This window comes from Callithrix jacchus, chromosome 1, assembly GCF_049354715.1.
Source record: "Callithrix jacchus isolate 240 chromosome 1, calJac240_pri, whole genome shotgun sequence".
Lineage (NCBI taxonomy): Eukaryota > Metazoa > Chordata > Mammalia > Primates > Cebidae > Callithrix > Callithrix jacchus.
In genome coordinates, this window is record NC_133502.1 from 129,745,172 (window position 1) to 129,767,551 (window position 22,380).

The window sequence follows — 22,380 nt, forward strand, 5'->3', positions numbered from 1 at the left end:
CCTCTCATTGAGACCTAAGAGGGACTTCAGAAATATATTACTGGTGCCATTTACAAATTGGTCACTTGATGCACACAAAATATTTGTTCCAAATCACAGATTTTAACATGGAGGGTTGGGTATAAAAGACTACTCTTTTTATTTCTAGAAATTTTGCTTCATTGAGGATAGAAGTAACACTGATTTCTCCTGTGATATAGATTTTTAATTCCAAATGCTTAATGGATAGTTCCTCTTTGATGTCTTTCCTGAACTCATGTTCTCATGCTTTCATGTTCTGAATTTAACTTGTTAGACTTCTCATTACACAAAACCAAACATGTTCTTTTTCTTTTATATTCTTTCTCTGATTGCAATGTAAAACACATCCAGCTGCCTGAAGCCAAAAAACTCAAAGTAAGCCCTGACCTACAAATGCATTAATCTGATCCTAATTGGCATACAAATTAGAGACTTGAGTTAATGTACATACCTCCACACAGCTTCCACGCTGAACTCTGGGTGTCACACATGGGTATCTATATAGCAGGGCAAACTTTAAACATTGAGCTAACATTTGAACATAGCCCATGTAGTCGAGTTGGACATTCTGGCCTCAACCAAAACAAGACAAGTACCTGCAAAAGTATAAACATTGTTCATAAGATTTAAAAAGGATTCAGAGTATCATAATATAATATTCATAATGCCAAGGATACAATTCAAAATAACTGAGCAGAATACAAAGAATCATGAAAATCTTAACTTACATGCCAAAAGATAAGCAACACATGCCAATGACAAGATGATACAGATGTTGGAATTATCTAATAAAGACTTTAAAGCAGCTTTTTAAGAAACATTGAGTGAGCAACTTTGGAACAAACAATAAAATGTTATAGAAAAAAATATACAGAAAGTTCAAATGGTAAGTCACCAACTGAAAAATACAATAACCAAAATACAGAATTCACTGGAAGGACTCAATAGCAAAGTGAAGGTGATAGTCTGTGTATTTGAAGATATATCAATAAAAGTCATTGAATCTGAACAAAGGAGATAATGATTTTAAGAAATAAACAGAACAGGAAACTATTGAATAATATGGTCTAACTTTTGAAGAAGTGGTGGCTGAAAACTTAGCTAATTTTGGCAAATGCATAAACTTAGAGGTTCAAAGGTTCAGAGAACTGTAAACATGATAGTTCCAAAGAAATTAATGTGTAGACATATCATAATAAAAATAGTAAAAACTAAAAACAACAAAATCTTGAAAGCATCCAGAAAAATGACATGTCACCAATAGGAAAACAATGATTCAAATAACAGTATATTTCTCATGGAGACTAGAAGGAAATGACACAATATTTTGAAAGTGTTGAAAGAAAATAATTGTCATCTCATAATTCTTTATTCTGAAAATATCTTTCAGAATGAAAGTGAAATAACATTCTCAGATAGAGTGAAACTAAAACAACTTGTGGCTCACACCTATTTTAAGTGAATTGCCAAAGAAAATGAGAATAAGAAAAATAGAAAGACATTTGGAAAATCAGGAATAAAGAGCAATAGAATTAGGAAATACCTAGGTAAATTTAACAGACTTTTTCTCTTGAGTGCTCTAAAATACATTTGACAGTTGAAAACAAGATGTATAGCATTAGCTATTGGAGTTACATAGATGTAACACATAAGACAATTACAGGCTCATGACATCAGCAAGGTGAAATAGGAAGCCCCATCTTGTATCTCACATAGTAGCTACAGTTTGGCAGCCATCAAGGGACAAAAGTGCCTTTGTAGGAGCTTTAGGATCCAGGTAGGAGGCTGCAAAACCCAGTGGAGCCAAAGACTGAGGAAGGTCACTTTGAGAAGGCTGGCCCAAACCTAGTGGCAGGCTTACTGACCTATGTCCTGGAAACAGACCCGGAAATTGTCCTGTCCTCCTGGGGACTCTCTGGCTTCCTTTGGCATTGATGTTTCCATCAGTGCATTCCACTAAGGGGACTGAGAGGAGTCACACCCATTGTACCTCAGAAAACAGAAGGTCCTGACTGTGGACCCTGAGATGGCCCAATAACCTGGCTGCCAGTCCAGGAACAGTCCTGCCTGTCTAGGGAGCCACCCAGAGACAGTCAGACAGTCATCTATGCCCCAAGGAGGCAGATCTTGGTGTTATGACTTCAGATCCTGAATCAGCCCCCTGTGATTCAGTATTAGCCCCTTTTAGCCATGGTCCAGGGTCAATGCTGTCTGCCGAGGAACCTACCCAGTGAATTGGCAGGAACTGTCCCAGGGATCTGACAGTAGCCACACTATCTGTACATGTGGTAACAGGCCTGCTATCTGTGGACTCAACTGCAGACTCTGAAGTGTACCCCTGTTTCATAGCATACTGACCAAGGTGCAAAAGGCAGGTGCAAAGGCCATCCAAAAATAAGACATAATCAACACTCACTCAAGCCCCTGGTCACAACCACAGACCCTTCCGCCTACCCTGCAATAGCCACATGATCAGCTTTAACCCTATTTGACTACAATCCCTGCAGTAATCCCATCAGCCCAGACACTCAACATGAGAAGGTCTTTATTTGCCAAAAGCAAGCTATAAAATCTGGAAGATGTGTTATCTCCTCCAAATGTAAAACAAAGACACCAATGCAAGGCTATATGGATCACAAAGAAACTGGCAAAATGGACACTACCAAAGAAAACAAATAAAGACCCTGTAACCAACCCCAAAGAAATAAGTATGAATTAACTGAGAAATAATTCTAAGTTATCATCTTAAAGAAGCTCAGTGAGACACAAGAGACACAGATAAAACAACTAAAATGTAGAAAACAACGAATGAACAAAATGAGAAATTTAATAATGAAACAGAAACCATGGAAAGGAAGTCAACAGAAATCTTGGAGAGGGAGAATACTATGTCAGAACTAAAAACATTTAACAGTGAACTTCAACAGCACACTTTAACATGAAAAAGAATGAATATGCAAACTCAAAGACAGGTCATTGAAAATACCCAGTTAGAAGAACAAAAAGAAAAAAGAATTAAAAGCACGGAAGAAAGCACATAGGATCTTTGGGACATCTTCAAACAAATATATACATTATGAAAGTTAAATAAAGAAAAGGGGAAGATAAAGGTAAGAAAAGCTTACTATTTTTAAATAATGGCTGAAAACTTCTCAACCCTTGAAAGCAATAGGCACATCCCCACAAATGATAACCAACAGAGAGCAGTGGTGGCTATATTTAAAACAATTAAAACTTTAATCAAAGCTTGTAACTAAGACAAAGAAGGTCACTATATAATAAAGGGGTCAATTCACCAAGAGGATACAATGAGATATACACAGAAAGGATATAGTGACACACACACACACACACACACACAGAGAGTCAACCACGAATCACCTAAATAAATAAAGCAAATATTAATAGAACTACAGGGAGAAATAGATAACAATATAAGAATAGTAGGGAACTTCAGTACTACACTTTCAATGATAGATAAATCATCTAGATGGAAAATCAATGAGGAAATACTGGATTCAAGTAACATTATAGATCAAATGGACCTAGAAGAGAGATACAGAACATTGCATCCCAAAGCAGTTGAGAATGCATTCTTCTCAAACACACACAAATACTCACCAAGATAGTTCATACATTGAACCATAAAGCTAATCTGACATTTAAGAAAATTGAAATCATATCAAGTATATTTTTCAACCACAAAGGAATGAAATTATAAATGAATAACAAGATGAAAATTTGGCAAATTCACAAATATGCAGAAATTTAAAACTATGCCCTTTAGCAACCAATTGATCTTAAAAGAACTCAAAGAGGAAATTTAAAAGTACCTCAAGACAAATATAACTGGAATTACTACATACCAAAGCTTACGGGATGCAATAGAAGCAGTTCTGAGAGGGAAGCTTATGGTGATACATGCCTACTTTATTAAAAAAAAAAAAAAAAGAGTATCAAGCTGACAACCTAATTTAACACCTCAGAGAACTACAAAAAGAAGAAGACACTAAGCCCAAAATTAGCAGATGGAGGGAAATAAAAAAGGTAAGAGCATAAATAAATAAAAATTTGAAAGGCAATAAAAATTATCAAAACAGAGGTTTCTTTTTAAAGATAAACAAAATTGACGAACCTTTATATAGATTAACCTAGAAAAAGAATATTCAGATAATAAAAATAAAAAAGAGAAGCATTTAAAACTGATACAACAGAAATAAAGAATCACAAAGCTATGAGCAATCATATACAAACAAATTGGATAAACTAGGATAGAAAAATGTTTAGAAGCATACCACTTACAAAGAATAAATAATGAAGAGATATAAAACATGAACAGACCAATAGTAAGTAAGTATATCAATAATCAAAAACTTTCCAATAAAGAAAAGCCTAGGAAAATGTGGTTTCACTGGTGAATTCTACCAAGCATTAAAGGATAATTAATGCCAATTGTACTAAAACTTTTCCAAAAAATTGAACGGTGGGAATACTTCCAAAATGATTTTATAAGACTAGAATTACTCTTATACCAAAGGCAGATAAGAACACTAGAAGAAGACTATAGGCCAATATTCCCATTGCATACAGATGCAAAACTCCTCGAGAAAATTCATCCACAAATTAAAAGGATTATACATGGAGTATGACCTTCAAAATTGAGCAAAATAAATCACACATAGAATTACAGAGAGTATTTTTCTATTAACAAAATAGTAAGAGAAGTCAGATACATAGGTCTTAAGCTCTACAGCTATCTCCAAGTTCTTCTTTCCTCCTGCTGTCTGTATGATTAGATTTTTACAAAATTTACAAATAAAGTCAGTATCTCTAGACAACAAATGTGAAGAATTTGGGACTAAACAAACCAGATGGGATTTAAATGGGTCCCATCTCATAAAATCAGAATGCACTTCTTTCTGAAAATTATTCACAACATAAACAATTGTTAAGAAAACCAGAGAAGAAATAACTGCAAGTAGAAAGAGAATGTAAAATGATGGGTAAGTCCATATCTTCTGAAACTAGATTGCTTAGGATAGAATCTGGGTTCTGTAATTGAATAACTAAAATTTTGAACTTAAACTCCCTGAGTCACTGTTTTCTCTAAAATGAGAAATCATCTAAGATTATGTTCAGAATTAAATAAGTTAATATACTTAAATCCATTAGGACAGTGTCTGGCTGGAATAAGCATTATGTAATGTTTGCTTGTGGTGGTAGTTGTGGCAGTAGTTGTATTTGTTATAGCAGTAACATGTTGAGTATAGGCATTAGAGCCAGACATATGCAAACTCAAAGCCTTGCTCTTTGCTATGCTAGTGTGAACTCTTCAGAACATTATATATCCATTTTGAATTTTTTATTTTTTTAAAATGAAAATAATCATGTCTATTGATACTTTGAAATGATTAAGTGAGAAAATACATTATAAAAGCTTTGCACATAGAAACCTATAAATACTGTCTACCACAATCATCAGCATTATTATTATTAATCAACAAAAACTTGATGTCTCAACTGAAGGACATAAAATTTTTTAGAGCTTAGAGAATTCAATCAGGATGCTTCAAAGAATCACAAAATAATTTAATGTACTTTTCTTTAAGAACAGAAACTGTATTGGTAGAATATTTTCTACTGTCATGTTAAAAAAACAAAAGAAATTCAATTTTGGCTAATAAACTTGAAAAGTAAAATATATATTATATAACATATTATCTTACAAAACTTAAAAATATTTCTTAATTCTATGCAGAAAAGCAGAAACCCATGGTCTTGACTGTCTATTCAAATTGTTGTGCTGCAGAGGACTTTGTTACTGAAAGAATTAAGCCTCAGTAGCTGAATTTATCTCAAATTTAGGAGAAATTTTATTAGCATCATAGCATAATATAAAGAGGATTGTATTATAATTGGTACCCCTGAGTTTCAGTATTTTTGTTTGTTTTTTGTTTTTTATTGCTGATGTAAACTTGAGCAATTTAACTCTTTTAAACTCGTTTTCTAGTCTAAATTATCAGTACCTATGCCATAAGCCTACATGGAAAAGAATAGTATAATGACATACAAAAAAATAATGACAGAGGAAAACTATTATAGTAGTTATTCAAAATATATGCAGTTATGTATGCATTTATTCACTCATCCATTCAACCCACACTTTAAGGCCTTATTCTACAGTAAATATGGAATCACTTACAGAAATTAAAACTAAAAATAGTATATTAAATTTGATGAAATACAAATGCAGTTCAGAAATAGAGGTTGAGTTGGGGAGAGGTGAATAATATAAAACTGAACAAGTCTTAAGTGCTTATATAAATTGTATAGCTGAGTCATGTATTTTGTTCTGTTTCCTGAAAGTCAAAGTAAAAAAGGAAAGCATATTTACATGGTTCTAATTAGTCATTCCAAAACACTACATTATTTTCTTTTCTTGCAGTTAGCTATAAAATAATTTTATTTTTTACAGAGTCCTTCAAGAAAAGGGGAGGTACTTACCGACACAGGAGATAATGAGCAATGAGTAATCACCTGACAGAATACAGCAGGAAAACATTTTGTAGTAACTCTCCTGGAAATCTACCATGTCACCAAAATGCAAACTATTATTGAATGCAGTTATGCAAGGCTCCAAGACTAGATGGTCCAACATTTTCCTCTTCATTGATATAGCTTGATCCAATGACACGTCATAGATTGCCTAGAAAGATAGATGACCTATGTGTTTTTAATATAACTCCCCACAATCATTGCCTTTCCAGTGAAGCTTTCACTAAAAGTTGGACCACAGACACTTTGAAGTGTATTCCCTTAGAGGGGCATTGTGTTGGGAGTACAAAAAGTCTGATTTATTGTGTTTGGCCAAATTCAGATGCTTTGGAGTTCAAGAAAATATATAGATGTCTTGAAAATGCTACAAGGTTCCTAATATGATTATATATACCTTAAAATACATGGCTTAAAAACAAGGGATAATTTTATAACCTACAAACAAAATAAGCATCAAATTTATCCATTTTATCCATGCCCTGGAAGCATCATCTACTGGAAAACCAGAGTATTTAAAATATAGTTGATTACTTGAGAGGCTGAGTGAAAATTATGTGTGTGCATGTGTGTGTGTGTGTGTGTATAAACATGTTTATATAAACATATACATGTATATTTATATATATTTATATATTTATATTTATATATACACACACACAAATATTACCAAAAAAACACTCGACAAAGGGATGTATTACTTCTTAAATAATAATTATTACTTTTCTCTTGATTCTTATGCCCTCATTACCTTGCCATGATTAAATATTGCTTGTTGCACTATCACTGAAAATAAAAGAGAACATCTGGTGATTTAGAGGAAAAAAAAATACTGAAGAAGGAAAAGTGGGAAAGACAAGTTAAATTTCTGCATCTCCTTTAAGTGTCTGTGTGACTTTGGGTAAGTCAATTACTTCCATTTTACTTTTTTCATAAAAAATTAGGACTTTGGATACCTCAATTTTTTTCTAAATTTAACATTCCATGAATTACTAATCTTATGAAGAGTTAACATAGATTCATGAGTAAGGCTGAGGACAGAGGAGGAAATTAGATGAAGATATATTTAGAAGGCATAATTTGAAAACAGTGTTTAAAACACTTACTCAAAATCTTAGAAAAGAAGCCAGGTTGAGTGTTAAAAACCTATTGTATGAATGAAATAATGAAATTATGAGTAAAGATGTCAAAATCATATCTAAAAATTATGTCATTCATAACCTAATTTATATTTATACTCACTTTAAGACAGCTGTTTTAATTGTTTTGAATGTAGTGTTTGATGAGGTCAAGGTTGTGAGTTCAGTCTAAACAAAATCCAGTTGGTTAGTTCCAAAACTAGTAAGCAGATGCTCTTGATTTAAGGGCAGCCACTGTGGAAGCCACAGCAGGTACGGACAAAGTATGAAGAAATCAAGGCAAGCTTTTTCAAGTCAAAACAAGTCAGTCTGTGACAATGAATGACTTCATACTAGTGATGTTACTTCCTGTATATTATGGAATATTTAAGGTATAATTAATATATAATCAACATAGGAAAGACAATGATAGTTTGCAAAGAAGTAATTTCACATGGACTATTTGGGCAAAACATACTTTGTGGCAGATTGCAAAAAAAAAAAAAAAAGCCCACAAATTCTTCCCATTTTTAATGAACCCCCTTTGCAATGTGACTTAGTTGCGCTTCCTATAACGCTGTAACAAGGAACATAAAGGACCTCTTCAAGGAGAAATACAAACCACTACTCAGTGAAATAAGAGAGGACACAAACAAATGGAAAAACATTCCATGTTCATGGTTAGGAAGAATCAATATCATGAAAATGGCCATATTGCCAAAGTAATTTACCGATTGAAAACTATCCCCCTCAAGCTACCATTGACCTTCACAGAACTGGAAGAAAAACACCTTAAACTTCATATGGAACCAAAAGAGAGTCTGCATAGCCAAGTCAATTCTAAGCAAAAAGAACAAAGCAGGAGGCATCACACTACCAGACTTCAAACTATACTATAAGTTTACAGTAATCAAAACAGCATGGTACTGGTACCAAAACAGAGATATAGACCAATGGAACAGAACAGAGACCTCGGAGGCAACACAACACATCTACAACCATCTGATCTTTGACAAACCTGACAAAAACATGAAATGGGGAAAAGACTCCCTGTATGGCAAAAGAAACAGTCATTAGAGTAAATCGGCAACCAGAAGAATGTGAAAAAATTTTTGCAGTTTGCCCATCTGACAAAGGGCTGATATCCAGACTCTACAAAGAACTAAAACAGATTTACGAGATAAAAACAAGCCCATTCAAAAGTGGGTGAAGGATATGAACACTTTACAGAAGAAGACGTACATGAAGCCAACAAACATATGAAAAAATGCTCATCATCACTGGTCATTAGAGAAATGCAAATCAAAACTACATTGAGATACCATCTCAGAATGGCAATCATTAAAAAATCTGAAGATATAAGATGTTGGAGAGGATGTGGAGAAATAGGAACACTTTTACACTGTTGGTGGGAGTGTAAATTAGTTCAACCATTGTGGAAGACAGTGTGGCAATTCCTCAAGGACCTAGAAATAGAAATTCCATTTGACCCAGCAATCCCATTACTGGATATATATCCAACGGATTATAAATTGTTCTGCTATAAGGACACATGCACACGAATGTTCATTGCAGCACTGTTTATGAGAGCAAAGACCTGGAACCAACCCAAGTGCCCATCAATGATAGACTGGGCAGGGAAAATGTGGCACATATATACCATGGAATGTTATGCAGCCATCAAAAATGATGAGTTCATGTTTTTTGTAGGGACACGGATGAACCTGGAAACCACCATTCTCAGCAAACTGACACAAGAACAGAAAAACACTGCATGTTCTCACTGATAGGTGGGTGTTAAACAATGAGAACTCATGGACACAGGGAAGGTAGCATCACACACTGGGGTCTGTAGGGGGGAAATGGGGATGGACAGCAGGGGGTCGGGAGTTGGAGAGAGAGAGCATGGGGAGAAATGCCAGATATAGGTGATGGGGAGAAAGGCAGCAAATCACACTGCCATGTGTGTACCTATGCAACAATCTTGCACGTTCTTCACATGTACCCCAAAACCTAAAATGCAATAAAAATAAATACATTTGATACTAAAAAAAACCAGCCGTGGCATCTTTCTCTCTACCTTTCCATCGGGGCTTATTTGATTTAGGTTTGGCCATGAGCAAACCTGAAATGAGAGACTTAAAAAGGACTTCAGCATCAAGGCTTGTTCCCTGTTGCTGTCTTGGGACCCCAGAACCAGAAGATGAAGAACCAGGGCTGGCCTAGTGATGCTGAAGAAACGTGCTGGGTTTCCCTCATTGCCCCAGGCACCCACGAATCATATCAGTGAAGCCCTTCAGAGCAGGACCATGGAGCACCCAGACAATCCTGCAATAAAGAATAGAGGAATCAAGGATGAGCACTTAATATGGGCCCAGTCTAAAGGAGCAGATATTGCGTGAATTGTAAAAGCAAATATACTCTATTACAATATGTACCAATCATCTTAATTCAATTATGATTTCATTAGGAGCATGTATTTTACCAAAGAAGAGGAAAGAGTTATTTTAGAAACGAAGTAATCAGCAAATTACTCTTAACTTTTTGTTGTGATTTTGGTCACTTAGGCAAGTCACTTAATATTCAAAGCCTCACCTGCTAACTTATTCCTGGCTGCAAGTCTTGACTTTGAAATAATAATCTACAAAGACTACCAGAAAGATCTACTTACAATTAAATCTGATGATCATCTTTAGGTTAAAAAAAAAATCTGGTTCCTTACTGTTGACAATATAGGTATGATTTTTTGGTTTTAGCCTTAACAGGCTTTGATTGGGTAAAATATTAGATGTCAATATAAATGAAAACCAACAGGTAGAAACTGAGCTGCTCTATTTGAATAAGAGGTGGGGCTAGAAAACAACTCACTATTTTGTTGATATCTTTAGAGAGGTTACACAAGGCATGATTTGAAAAAAAAAAAAGAAAAGATAGGAAATTACATTTCAAGATCTTTATCATGCCAGTAGGTTTTAAGCTCCTCTACAGCCTCATCTCTAGCAACTGCTTGTCTTGCATTTTATATTTCAGTAATGCCAAACTACTTGTAGCTCCTGAAAGGTAGCATGTCACTTCAGACTTCCAGATCTCTGCCTTTGCTGTATTGATTCATCCAACTGAATAATCTTTCTCTTTTTTAGAGGTAGTTCCTGTTTGTTTATTAAGATCAACTTTAGGTGTATTCTTCTAAGAATCTTTCCCTAACTCTAGATGGCTTACATGCATCCCTGTAAATCTGAGCTAGACTTTTGTCACACTGCTTTCAAGTTACCTTTATACATACACATCCTTAAGAGCAGAGTTGTGTGCTACTGATTCCTGGCCTGTGGCACATTTTACATAATCTACAAATGTCTGAGACTACAACTCTGAGTTAGAGCAAAGTGAATATTGTAAGTAAATAAAGTGATCCAAGACATTCAGGGGAACAAATTTTATCACACAATACCAACTGTCTCTGCTTTAGCCAACCTATCACTTTTAAAAGTGCATCTATTCTTAGAGATGTATTTTAATAATCAAATGAATTGATCTATAAGAGTCCATTGTGCCACTGGAAAGAGGTATGCTTTAATTATTCCTTGCTATTTTAATGTATATTCATTTACCAGAGCTTTCTGAAAATATTAAGATGAAGCTGGAATGACATAAATAGATGGGAGGAAGAATTGAAGGAGAAAAGTGTATATTCCAAAGATGAACAAATATTATTTGATATTAATATTCAATTCGAAATAAAAAATCTACTGGTTATGCTATATACATCAAAATGACTATAAAATGGTTATATAGTTGGATTTTGCATATTTGCAAGCACAAGTGACTCAAATTTATGTTACACAGACAATATCATGGTAACTGTTTCATTCTGTGGGATGGAGAAGGAAATTTATTTTCAGCATGAAATTTAGAATTAATATAAAATCCAACGGGAGAATTAGTATAAAATCCTTCCATGTGTGGCCAGAACATTGAATGTATGTTCAAGGGCACTGAATGTAGGATGTATGTTCAGAGTATGCTAAAATATCTTTCAATTGCATAAGAGAAGGCACTAACTTTTTGTTTTTTTCGCTTTCTAGTTAGAATCTGGCTCTGTTGTCCAGGCTAGAGTGCAGTGGCACAATCTCAGCTCACTGCATCTCCACTTCCTGGGTTTAAGTGGTTCTTGTGCCTCAGCCTCTCCAGTAGCTGGGATTATTGGCATGCACCACCATGCCTGGCTAATTTTTGTATTTTTAGTAGAGAGAGGGTTTTACCATGTTGGCCAGGCTGGGCTCCAACTCCTGACCTCAAGCGATCCACCTGCCTTGGCCTCCCAAAGTGCTGGGATTACAGACCTGAGCCACAGCGCCTGGCCAAAGCTGATATTTTCAAAGTACATTTTGAAGAAAGTAGACTTCTTTGGTAGACTAATTCTCTGTTAAATAAAGACTTGGAATTATTGCAGAATACAATTTTAAGTAGAAATAAGAACCTTGATTGATATACTGAACTACTTCTCCAACTGCACACTGCTATGATAGTTGAATATCCTGAAACAAAATGAAGAGATACAGCAGAATTTAGACAATACAATTGTAATATAAATCTGGAATATATTTCAACAAAATCAGTTCTCCTAGCTAAATTTACCAAAGGGGTTCTACCAGTTTCTTGAAAAAAAAGTAGGAAATTCAAATTTTATTGCATTACATCATATACACATAAATATATCATGTAATGCAATAAAATGCATGAGTACATATATATGTGTATGTATATATACATACACATTTTAATTTTGTTTTGAGACAGGGTCTTACTCTGTCACCCAGGCTGGACTGCTGTGGCACAATCTCTGCTCACTGTAACCTCTGCCTCCCAGGCTCAAGAATTCTCCCACCTCACCTCAGCCTCCCAAGTGGCTGGGACTACATGCCTGGCTAATTTTTTTTTGTATTTTTGGTAGAGACGGGGGTGTCGCTATGTTGTCCAGGCTGGTCTTGAACTCCTGGCCTCAAATGATCCTCCTACCTTGGCTTCCCAAAGTGCTGAGATGACAGGCGTGAGCAACTGCACCTGGCCATCTGATACTTAGAGACCACACAAAAAATACAGCATTAGGCCTTAAATGGTCTTATTTTTATCTATATGCTTTTTAAGTTTCAGTTATGTTTGATGACCTCCAAGACATTAAATCTTTGGTTATATAGAGAACATCTTGATTCAACTAGCTATGTTTCTTCTACAGCAGATACTGTACATGAGCCAGAATGAGACAAAGAAAATTTTTCGTGAAGGAGTTTAGTATTTACAGGGAAAAACAACAGAACTAAATTATATTAATGGAGAGGATAAAAATAAAGATTTTCCAAGGAATCAGTTCTCACTTGAATAACAAGAGAGGTAGGATATTGGAATGGAGGGTCAAAATATATGGAAGAATCTAATATAACAATAATAAGAAAACAAGACTATTAATAAATATCAGGAAAAATTCAACCTTAAGCACAAACATACTTGCAATTCACTGTAATGCAGAGTTAGGTATAGCTTAATGTCTGATTTAATACTACAGTTTGAAATCTAAGGCTCACTGAAGACACGGATGATTATTTTTGGAAAAACCCACTGGGCTTTATCTTATTTCTTTAAAAATTAGCATTCCAATTGTAGATCTGAAAGAATCTATGTATTAGAACATGTTAGATATTCATGCTTATTTAAACGTAAAGACTTCCACAGGGTGGCAGTAAGTAGTTGTTATATTCAAGGGAAAGAACTGGCAACTGCTCTGTATATTCATGCATTGAAAATCTCTGCTATAATGTGCTAGGGAATTCAGAATCATGGTGAAAAAAACCATCTTTTAGTTGCCCTCTGAGACCCATGTATTGGAATATACATGTTAAAATTCCAATGATACGGCGAGACCAAGAATTATCTGGCATCCACAGTGAGGAAAGTCATCAGGACTGGTGGGCTTTCTGACTCTGCCTACCTTTCCAGTAGTGTTACTTGCCAATTCCATGAATAGCACAGTATAATAATTATAGTGCCTTGCCTTGTCTTTATGCTTCTCATTAAGTTTTCTCCAGGCCTAGAACATCATTTACTCCTTTCTTCACATAACTGAATTCTATTCTTCATTTTAGGATAACTTTAAGGAATCTATTAACATTTCTTTCTATTTTGATGGCAAAACTGGAATTACTTTTGCATCGACCTAATAATTTCAATCAGGTATTCTTCACAGTACAGTCTGCCTGATCATATACTTAACACTATCCTGATTCTTATTAACCAGTATTTTAGTCATTTTATTCTCTGTTTTACTATACTAGATTGACTAAGATCTCTTATCTCAGAAATATGTCATTGCCCATCACAGTTTTGACTCAGAAACTGGCTACTTTACCAACCTTAATTTACATTTGGCTTTCCCAATCATATAGTCCAACAGCATCCAGTGATTGCTTTCATGATGGAATTTCTAACAATGACAGTTTTACAGTTTTTATGTCATTACCACTGTAATGTCTCTCTTCAGATAGACTCTAGCCTTTGTGATGGTGAACACCACCTCTGTTTTATTCTTTGTTCTGTTATCAACCCCAATCACAGTTTGTCACATGGGAAACATAAGTTTGGTATATGTCAGGCATTTACTTTTGTAAAATTATTCAATGAATGAATAAATAAGAAAATATGAATTAAGGGACTATTAGGCAATATAAAGTTGAGATGATTATCTGACAATTCAATAAAATAAACTAAGTAATTGATGTTTTCAGAATCAGATAGACCATTCTTTTCTGCCTCTTATACTTTAATTATCTTTTATTAAGTACATCCATCAATATTCTCTTGGATCCTTAGGGAATTTACAAGTTCCTGAAGATCGGCTATTTTTAGTGAGATACAAGTGATCAACAGTTTGTTTAATTAGTTTTGCCTGGGCCTGATCCTATTATATCTAAAATTCAGTTCACTGCCTTCAACAAAAGGTTACTTAGACATGAAAATAGATAAATTGACAGTCAATTTATTCAGATATTTACATTCTTATGTTTACTTGGATAAGCAGATTACATATGCTACGTTTCTTGATGGTATGAATTACATGTTTTGTGTCATCTTCAAAATTCGTATTTAAACTTAATCCCCAGTGCATTGTGTTAAGATATGGGCCCTTTACAGGATGATTAGGTTATGAGGGCTCAACTTTCATGGATGGGATCAGCACCCTTATAAACAGTTTTGAGAGAATGAATTCAGACCCTTCTGCACCTCTGCCTTTTACCATGTGAGGATACAGCATTTTTCCATTCTGCCCTGTGAGGTCACAGCTAAAAGCCACTATTTTGCAAGGCACTATTTTGCAAGGCACAAAGGCCTCCCAGCTAAAAGGCCTAGCCAGAAACTCAGTCTGCCAGTACAGCAATCATAGACTTTCACCCTTCAAAATTCATAGCTTCTGTTGTTTATAAGCTTCCCAGTTTCAGGTATGTGGTATGGCTATGCAAATAGACTACGACAGAAATAGGTGCTGAGAAGTGGTATGTTTCTCAGGCTGGGTTTGCTAGAGAGAGAGAGAGAGAGAGAGAGAGAGAGAGAGAAAGTGGCATGCTTCTACAACAAATACCATTTGGAAATGACTTTGGAGCTGGGTAATACATAGAAGCTGGACCCTAAGAGAAGTGTAGAGAAAGCTTGAATCTTCATAAAAATTACTTAAGTGGTAATGATCATAATGTTGGTAGAAATTTGAACACGAGAGGTAGTTCTGGTAAGATCTGAAATGGAAATGAAAATGAGATATTAGAAACTGAAAGAAAGGCTGTCCTTGCTATAAAATGGCAAAGAATTTAGGTGAATTGTATCTGTGTCCTCATGCTTTGTGGAAGACAGAACCTGCAAGCAATGAGCTAGGATATTTAATGGAAAACATATCTAAGCAAAATGTGGAAGAAGCTGCAGGCCTAATCTTGGCTGCTTATAGTAAAATGTAGCAAGAGAGAAATAATTTAAAGATGGAAATTATAACTTAAAAAACCCCTTTTGTCTATTTTGGCTTTTGTTGCCAGTGCTTTTGGTGTTTTGGTCGTGAAATCCTTTCCTATGCCTATGTCCTGAATGGTTTTGCCTAGATTTTCTTCTAGGGTTTTGGTGGTGTTAGGTTTTATGTTTAAGTCTTAAAACCATCTGGAGTTAACTTTAGTGTAAGGTGTCAGGAAGGGGTCCAGTTGCTGCTTTCTGCACATGGCTAACCAGTTTTCCCAGCACCATTTATTAAACAAGAAATCCTAATTAGTTCAACCATTGTGGAAGACAGTGTGGCGATTCCTCAAGGACCTGGAAATAGAAATTCCATTTGACCCAGCAATCCCATTACTAGGTATATATCCAAAGGATTATAAATCATTCTATGATAAGGACACATGCACACAAATGTTCATTACAGCACTGTTTACGATAGCAAAGACCTAGAACCAACCCAAATGCCCATTGATGATAGACTGGACAGGGAAAATGTGGCGCATATATACCATGGAATACTATGCAGCTGTAGAAGATGATGAGTTCGTGTCCTTTGTAGGGACATGGGTGAACCTGGAAATCATCATTCTCAGCAAACTGACAGAAGAACAGAAAATCAAACACCACATGTTCTCACTCATAAGTTGGTGTTGAACAATGAGAACACATGGACACAGGGAGGGGAGCATCACACACTGGGGTGTGTCGGAGGGAAATAGGGGAGGGACAGCATCAGGTGGGAGTAGGGGAGAAATACCATGGGGAGAAATGCCAGATATAGGTGATGGGGAGGAAGGCAGCAAATCACACTGCCATGTGTGTACCTATGCAACAATTTTGCATGTTCTTCACATGTACCCCAAAACCTAAAATGCAATAAAAAACCCAGAGTTAAGGATTTGAGACTTTTTCAGCCTGGTCAGATTGTAAGAAATAAAAAAGTACGTTAGGGAGAAAACACTAAGAGTGTGGACAAGTGAATGTTTGTTAATGACATTAGTATGAATAGAAGGAAGCCAGATGCTATTTAGCAAGACAATGAAAGAATGATCCTAACAGCATTTCAGAGATCCTTGAGGCTGTCATTCGCATCATAGGCCCAGAGTGCCAGGCTCTTGAGGGCAGGATGTTTTTTTTTTTTTAATTGCAAAGGTCTTCATCTTCTTTTATTACAGGCTTGAAACTTATGTAACTACTCTTTACTTTCTTTCTTTTATTATTGCATTTTAGGTTTGGGCATAAATGTGCAGAACATGCAAGACCTGGAACCAACCCAAATGCCCATCAATGATAGACTGGACTGGAAAAATGTGGCACATATACACCATGGAATGTTATGCAGCAATCAAAAATGATGAGTTTGTGTCCTTTGTAGGGACATGGATGAATCTGGAGAACATCATTCTCAGCAAACTGACACAAGAACAGAAAATGAAATACCACATGTTCTCACTCATAGGCGGGTGATGAACAATGAGAACACATGGACACAGGAAGGGGAGCACTACACACTGGAGCAGGACGGTTTTAAGAGAGAGGCTCATAGTGCCCATGGGACCTCAGAGGTCACTGCCTAGCATGACCTCAAGGTTCTGCTCCATACATTCTAGCACAGCATTCGTTGGCCTCTCCAGCTGTGGCTTAGATGGCCCCAGGTGATAAACCTTGGAGATGTCCATGTGCCGCTAACTCTGCAGGCACACACAGTGTATGAACTATGAAAGCATGGCTACCTCCACTTTGATTTTAAAAGATGCCTTGAAGAGCCTTGGGTACCAGGCTGAGAAATGCCACAGAATGCTCCTGGTAAAGTGACACTGTGGGGCTAAGACCACTGAAGAGAGTCCCCATAAGAGAAAAGCCTTTTGGAGATATGGGGGTGAGGCTACCTGAGAGAACCCATAGTTGTAAAGTCAACAGCATGCAGTGCCAGCCTAGAAGAGCCCATATGCACTGAATTCCAATCCATGAGAGCTGCTATTGTGCTATGCTTAGCAAAGCAGTGAAGGTAAGCACCGCTCCTCCACCCCACGGCCTTGGGGACTCAACGCCTACCCCAGTGTATTCAGAGAGTGGGACATGGAGTTACAGAGATTATTTTGAAGCCTGAAGATTTAATGTTATTTTCCTTGTTTGGTTTTGAGCTTACTTGGAACCTGGGTCCCCTTTCTTTCTTCTTTTTCCCTTTAGAACAGGAATGCTTATCCTGCCTCTCACATTGTATTTGGGAAGCAGGAAACTTACTTATAGGGTCACAACTGGGGAAGAATTGGCCTCAGGATAAATCATACATAGAGACTCACTTGTATCAGATTTAGATAATATTTAGAAGAGACTTTAATTTTTTAGTTGATGCTGTAAAGAGTTAAATTTTAAGGACTATTATAATGAAATGAATGTGTTTTGTATGTGAGAAGGACATGAATTTGAAGGACCATGGGCAGAAAATGTACTGAGTCAGATAAAGGAAAGTTAGAAGGAATTTGGAAGAAATATGAGTAACGGTGACAAAGCTATGCCAGCATTCTCTTCCACTTCCACCTTGCTGAAAAGTAAAAGAATTAGAGACTCAGTTCAAAAGAAATTGTGTGAAACCAACATTGCAAATCAGGTGACAACATGTCATCTGATAGGAGGTTGGGGGGAAAGTTTGAAAGAGCAACTTGAGAACTTTGAAACTCAACAATCATGAGCCAGGTGATCTCAAGAACAGCCTAGAGAAAGGAAAGAAGAAAGCAAGTAAGAGGGCTAGTGTATACATAGGGGTTCCACACAGATGAAAAGGACACAGATTTGCAATTGTGCCGCTTTATTGTTTGTGCAAATTTAGAAAAAAATTCCTCCACGCCCCAACTTTCTCTTTGATAATGTAAGAATAGCAATGCCCAGTGTTTTTGTGAACATAGTATGATAAATATTTCATTTCCTTTCTCTTCCATGTAAGGTAAAAGCCATAGCTTTGAGTTCATTAGTATTCACTCCAAAATGGAATTTAATATACAGACTACGTTAGTTTTCCGTAATTACCTGTGATTGACTTTCATTGAGAAAGTATACTTACCAGATGCTAAAAAAGTAAGTAGATTATTTTGCAGCCTTGTGGGATCTGGTATGAGTGGTGGCAATAATAACCTATGCCTGTTTCTCTCAAAGCATATTGACGGCATTTTAAAATGCCAGGGCTGTATTGTAACACCTCAATTGAATATTACAACAGGTTAGGATTTCATTGAAAACTTATCCTGAGCACATGCATTATCTATTCTGGAAACAAAGAAAACTGTGATGCTGCATTCCATATCACAGTTGTTGATATACAGCTTCTTACACAAAGTGCTCTAGTTGGAAGCCAATTGAGGTTAAGAATGTAGGACACTCAATGTAATCTGTAGAAAAGAAGCTTTTACAATACAGGCAGAGTAGCTGATCTTAATACTAAGAAAAGATGAAAACAATAACGAAGGACAAAGTGAGAAGGTAGAATCAAATACACCTTCTCTACTCCAACAGAGAAAGCACCTACCATAAAATACTTCCATGTCTGGTACTTTAAACTTAATAAGATATTTTTTCCTACTTTACAAAATATTTCTTATAACTTGCATAGAAAAACTCTTCAACAAATAAGAATGATCTCAAAATGAAATAAGTTGTTTAAGAGGGAATATAGCAGCAAACAAACTATTAAACTAGCTTTTAAGCCTGTATTTTGTGGTGATAATCATATTAAAATACCAAGGACTTGATGGAGAATTAATGTTGAAGTGTTTTTAAAAGTAAGCCCCATTCCTGGCTATACATTTCATTTCTATAGCTCTGAGTTTCTTAGACATCCCACAACTTATAACACAGATGAGTCTAATGTAAAGTCAGTCTTGGACATCTCTGATTTAGTTGGATTCATCATTCTCAGTTTTCATAGAGGAGACATTTGGAAAAAAACAATTACATTGAATAAAGGATAGAAGTCTCAGGCTATTGTTCATGTACTTGGAAGTAAACTTTAGTATATAGGGCCAGCCTGTGGGAAACAAAGTAGGCAACAAGACAAATTAAAATCATGTGATTGGAAAATAGGAGGAAGTCTGAAGTCAAATTTGCTCCCTTTAGAATTTTACCTGCAATGTGTTGTAAGACAAACAACAAAACAATAAGAGAACTCAAGCTATTTAGGCTAAAATATACAAATACCACTTACATTAACACTTGAATCATTTCACGGTTTATGTCCTAATATTTCCACCTCCATTCATCCTTCCCATACCTATGGCTACTGCCATAGTTCAGGCCTGTAATACATTTTACCTGTGCTGCTGAAGTATTCAAACTGATTCCCATTTTTCCATTCTATCTCCATTCTGTTCTCCACAGTGAATCCAAAATGACTATTCGCAAACATCCAATCTGCCATCTTGAGATTGCTAAGCCTATCATACAGCTATGTGTTCTGACCTCTGCTGATCTCTTGTCATAGCCACTTGCACACTCTGCACTTACTAAATATGTACAGTTTTCAGAACACACCTGATATAGATTATGTTTTTAATCTCAATACTTCCACGTTCATGCTACTTTCTCTTTCGGGCCTTTCACTACCATCTGTATCTTCCCTACCTATGGTCTAGTGTACCTTTATTTTTATGAATGGAAACAGCTATAAGATATCCAGAGAATTGAGAAGTGTCTTGTTGTAATAAAGCCAGTCACTGAGTTCTATTTCTTCAAGGAAAAGCACACTTCAGAGATGCTCTTTTTGAGTCATTATGGTATCAAGTTGGTATTGTTGTTGCATGAATCAATGAAGAATAGTCTGATAATGGAAACACTCAATGGGGATATTTGCATAAATGCTCTGTTTTGTTGTATTGATGTGAAAAATTCTGATCCTCTTTCATCAAGGCTATTTTTGTACAGAGCATTGTGAATCGCACACGCACACACACACACACACACACAAATCCATTTCCGTCTACATTCAAATTTTACTGCATCTCAAGAGCCTAGGATATTTTAGTGTGAGAAAACAGATGTAGCAAACAGCTGTAGAAAACCAGAGTTAGTAGTTGTTGAAATTACAAAATGATCAGAATATGTTCCCTTTATCGACTTAACTTACCCTCTGCAATACTATTTCTAGGTTAAAACAGAATTTAAAGATCTGAATATTTTGACACAATAGAAGGTTAATCTTTGAGGAAATAAAATTTAAAAACCTGCTCAATGTCTTCCTGATGTCATAGAAATGCAGAATAAAGGAAGCAACATATTTGTAGGGACGCTTAGAAGCTATATGATATTTTAACAAGCAATTTAATTTCTCTGAATTTTCTACATCTGTATATAATAAAATTTACTTCACCAAGTTAGCTAGAAAGTCAATGAGAGACCTCATAGGAAAGCATTTTGTACACTGTAAAACTGAAGAGATTGCACACTAATCATTAAGAGATTATGTTAATGAAAAGTTCATAATTATCACACATCATACAATAATTTTATAATTAATATGATCAATTATTATTCTAGGTTGTGAATCTTGCATTTTCAATCATGAAGAATCCATTACAATGATATCAAAAATTATTATGGATAAACTCCTGATATATCATTGATGAAGAAAAGGCATAATGGCAGACAGTATAGGATGATACAAACATAATTGTAGTTTTAGCATTGCTGAGTTTGCCGTTGATATTGGAATACATCCTTAAATGAATGTGGTTGTGTTACACATCATTTAAATGCTCAATTCTCAATTTATGATTGTTTTTGTTAATGGCTTATTACTTGTTATTTATTTTACATTTATTTAGAAGATGTTAGACCCAATGCAAATTGGAGTAATTTTCTTTTTTTTTTCCTTTTTTATTTATTTTTTAATTGTACTTTAGGTTCTGGGGTACATGTGCAGATCATGCAGGGTTGTTGCTGAGGTACATACATGGCAAGGTAGTTTGCTGCCTCCATCCCCCCATTATCTATATCTGGCGTTTCTCCTCAAGTTATCCCTGCCACCCCTCCCACCCCCCACTGTCCCCTAGCTCCCCCCAAACTGACCCCAGTGTGTGATGCTCCCCTCCCTGTGTCCATGTGTTTTCATTGCTCAAAACTGCCTATGAGTGAGAACACGCAGTGTTTGATTTTCCATGCTTGTGTTGGTTTGTTAAGAATGACGATTTTCAGATTCATCCATGTCTCTACAAAGAACATGAACTTATCATTTTTTATGGCTGCGTAGTATTCCATGGTGTATAAGGGCCACATTTTCCTTGTCCAGTCTATCATTAAGGGGAATTTGGGTTGGTTCCAGGTCTTTGCTATTGTAAACAGTGCTGCGATGAACATTCATTTGCATGTGTCTTTATAATAGAATGATTTATAATTTTTAGGGTATATACCTAGTAATGGGATTTCTAGGTCAAATGGAATTTCTATTTCTAGATCCTTGAGGAATCACCACACTGTCTTCCAAAATGGTTGAACTAATTTACACTCCCACCAACAGTGTAAAAGTGTTCCTATTTCTCTACATCCTCTCCAGCATGTGTTGTCTCCAGATTTTTTAAAGATCACCATTCTAATCAGTGTGAGATGATATCTCAATGTGGTTTTGATTTGCATTTCTCTGATGACCAGTAATGATGAGCATTTTTTCATATGTTTGTTG